Here is a 4,370-nt window from a genome sequence, read left to right as displayed (position 1 = left end):
CTTTTATAGGCCCAGGGGAGAAAAATTTGGCAACTCATCGGATTTCACGCGCCCCCACTCGCAGCTGTAAGCCAACGAGGCCGCGGCACGTGTCCCTAACACTGTTGAGGGGACATAAAAATGTCACGGAACTGCCACGGAGCAGAGACGCGCCCCCACTCGCAGGTGCAAACCAATGAGAGCGCGACACGTGTTCCAGACAGCTGTGCGAGGGGACATGAAAGGCAACTGTAGCACCTCGAGCACACGAAACGTCTGACACGTTTCCGGCGCACGTCACCACCAACCAACCACGTGTTTGGACCCTTCGTTTCAACCAAATGGATAGAACTTCGCGCAACGGTGGAAACAACCAACAAAACGACAAAACCCCATTAAAAGACCAAATCAGTAAGTCTAATATCTATCTTACCGCGCTCGCGCGAGATAAGACACACATTAGACTGGGGGGGCTTGAAGAGGTATGTACCCGCCTCAACATCGAGCGGGGCGGGTCAACCCACAAGATATATACAAGACATTAGAAATCAAAGATATTATCAAGGCACAAAGCCAAAACTTATGCGCACAGCGCACATCACATATGCTCAAGCATCACATATGCTCACGCATCACATATGCTCATGCATCACATATGCTCGCGCGTATCACATGCTCACGCATCATATATGCTTATGCATATCACATCGTGCGTGGCGCATCCGCGCGCGGCGCATATCACATGCTCGCGCATCATACATGCCCACCCATATCTGCGCGTGGGGCATCCGCGCGTGACGCGTATCACATGCTTGTGCGTATCACATCTGCGCGTGAGAATAAAGAGAAGACCTTGCGCATCCTCAGGATGGGCGCATATCACACATGCACATAATCAACCTCGTCCTTATCCAAATCAGGATTAGGGCAACCTTGATTGTGCACGTCAGACAACCTTCCAGAAGGCATCTTTTTTAGGAATAAGGATATGCTGATGTTGACAGCTGCTAAATGAAAGGTGGACAGCTCAGCATGACTCATGGGTTACCACGTGATTATAACCAATGAAAAATCACCTGGTGTCTCCGAGGACACGTGGCGCAAATCGATTGGAGGAGGCCAACAAAACCCTAATCTGGTCTCAGCTCAATCAGTGGAAACCCTAGCACTATAAATACATCATAACGTACACAGTTACAGACACATTGATTCACATTGAAGCATATTCAATCACATAATCATACAGAGTAACATACAGTATTCAGCTATTAAGCAATACTCTCCAAATTCCCTTACTCTCACATTATCATCTTCTCCTATATATACTTATTCTCACGCCGGAGGGTTACCCCAAAGAGGACCCCTCTGTCCCTTTCTGAGGGGTAAGTAACGGCGCTGTTCGTTTTGTAGGTGGAAGAACACAGATCCAGAAGAACCATCGGTGAAATAGTATAATCACACCCGAGGAAAGTAGATCTGCTACCAGTGAGTAGATCCACGTTTCTTCAGCACATTTACTTTTTATTTTTTGGTCGCTATTAATAGGTTTCCACTAAAATTATAATTATAACATAAGATTAAAATTCATTTGTCGGTGCCACAAAAGTTAGAAAGCGAATACTTTTGACTATTTAGGCATATGCTTTGGAGACTACAATTGATATTTGATGGTGTGATGGTTGGAGATATATTTGATAAAACCCAGCCTGCTTATTTGCTCAAGTTTGATTCATTCATCTTACACAGATTTTTGCTCCTTTTTATTTTTTAATGTTTGACACCACTTTCATTTTTCCTTTTCTTCGGTCCTTTTCTCTGCATCTCATGTCTAGCTGTAATTTATTAGTTATTCTCTATGTTAGTGTATTTTGTTTTACAGCTCGAACGTGAATTTCTCGTGTTTTATTTGTTGTGACTGTTGTTGTGTTTTAGTTGGGTTTTACCGTTTGTTACATCGGTAAAACCCGAACGTTGGTAAAACCCAAGTGTTGTTGGTAAAACCCCGAGCGTTTTTGAAACCCGAACGTTGCTTGTAAAACCCGAACGTTACGGGGGGAAGTTAACATGAATTCGATTGATATCGGTTACGATAAGCCCTGGCGCAACGCGCCAGGCTAAAAATTAGTTTAGTTTATTTATGAGTCATGTCACTCAATGCTTGGACATCTGATTTAAAATTCACATCACACTCAAAAAATGAAACTAAAACTTCAGTTTTTTCACAATTCATGTCATTCTCCAATGACTTCTTTGTTGGGTTAATCTTGACGGGTTAAACCGGGTCGGATACGGATCAACATGAAATTCAAGTTTAAAGGGTCTAAGTTATTTATTTAATCACATGTTTTGTTATGTTTGGTTGTAAGTCAAAGTAGTAGGTCATGTTTTTCAGTTTTTTAGTCATGGGCTACTGCAACACATTTATGCTAGGTGTGTGTGGATGGGGCTATTTATTTCAGCAGCTAAGGTTAGGAATAGATGCAGCGTCTTCTTTGTTTTGTTCAGTATGTATTTCCATTAATCAAGAAAGAGTCGATCATTAGTTTTGATCATCAGTTGTGTGTTATCTGCTGCAATAAAGGGCCTGAACCAACATTCCTTTCCTTTATATCACCTGCTGAACAAAATGTATCACTATCAAAACTAACTGGTTCAAAAATAGGATCAACTACCTTAGGAACTACAAGGACAAATAGCTTAGGTTTTGGTACGTGACCAATTCCATAGACCATTTCGTTCTCAGGTGGGGTGTTGAAACTAAAATGGGGGTAAACTAGTATAATTATCGTTAAAAGGTGGTGGAATGGCAGCATGCTCATATCCCAACCCCGTTTTTTTTGTTTCACCCCATGTGGGATCCAATAATACTATTAAGCTTATCAGATGCCATCTCAAACTTATCCACATTTATTTTTCTTTGTGCAATATCTAATTCTTGTTCTATTTTAGCAGTTAAAATGTTTATTCGTTTTTGATGATATTCAACTAACAAGTTAGATTTAAACACCTTTAGGTTCAAGTTGCCATGTCATCATGATGAGTTTTAATTCTAGTATTTCAGCCTTTTTGTACTCATCATTATGATTTTTAATGCCTATCTTTTCTTGAATTAAAGCGACAATATGAGTTCTATAATTTTCTACTTTGTCAATGCACATTTGAGAGCATAAATGTATGTGTACCTCGGGAATGTCAGGAATGTCTTGGCTGCATCCTGATGCAGTGCTTGATGAAGCTTGGTATCTTCCAGAATTGTCATCCCAGCATGATTCAACGGGTTTATTAACTCGCCAAATTGACCCTCCCAATCTGGCTCGGTAGTTTCAGCAGACTGTGTGACCAGGACCCTTGAGTTTGAGCTTCCATGACCAATTCTTGAAGCCCCTTTACCTGATGAACTGCTTTGACCAATTGGTCTTTTGTCATTCCTTTTTCCCACATCAACAATCTTAGGCAAATCTCACATCGGCCGTGGACAAGAGAGATCCTTGGTTTATAAGTAAATGCCATGCCTCTTAAATCACCAACGTGTTTTGGGCTTAATGGTAATGTACGAGAGGAGAGATCCACAGTTAAGCGTGCTCAGCTGGAAGTAGTAGCAGGATGGGTGACCTCTTGGGAAGTCTCCAGCTTGGTAACCAAAAACAAATCTGTAAGCTCTTCGTGGGCAGAGCAGACAATATTTGTGATGCGAGGGGCCGGATGTACAATTCTCTTGCAAAGTGCCCCATCTCATTACAGTTGTAACAACAGAGCTTGTCTTTGTCAAACCCAATGTGTTTGCCGTAAGAATCATTGAAGCTGCTCTTCCCATACTTCTTCATAAAGTGTAACACCACGTAAAATCCCATTATAAAATTAGGACAAAAATTCCAATTCTTAAAGTATAGGGACTTAAAAATAGAAATTCTAAAAATTTGGACCCATCGTGATATGCGACGGGATAATTAAAGAGCCATCGCGTAACGCGATGGATCTTCATTGAAATTGATATTTGGCGGCTTCGCATAAAGTGTAACACCACGTAAAATCCCATTATAAAATTAGGCCAAAAATGCCAATTCTTAAAGTATAGGGACTTAAAATAGAAATTCTAAAAATCTGGACCCATCACGATATGCGATGGGACAATTAAAGAACCATCGCGTAATGCGATGGAGCTTCATTGAAATCGATATTTGGCAGCTTTGTGATACGCGATGAACAGATCCATAGGATCATTGCGATACGCGATGACCCTATTAAGCAACGTGTACACGTGTCAACACGTGGCACGTTTTGACAGGCCACGTGTCAACACGTGATATCCTCGTAGAAATTTCGCCGTCGCGATACGCGACGGCCACATAAAGACTCCATCGCGTATCGCGATGGAGTGCAAAATATGCCTA

Source organism: Bidens hawaiensis, unplaced genomic scaffold, assembly GCF_021521415.1.
Source record: "Bidens hawaiensis isolate Kalapana, Puna unplaced genomic scaffold, B.hawaiensis_p1.1 tig00037570_1, whole genome shotgun sequence".
In the NCBI taxonomy this organism is placed as follows: domain Eukaryota; kingdom Viridiplantae; phylum Streptophyta; class Magnoliopsida; order Asterales; family Asteraceae; genus Bidens; species Bidens hawaiensis.
This window is presented reverse-complemented; position numbering follows the sequence as displayed.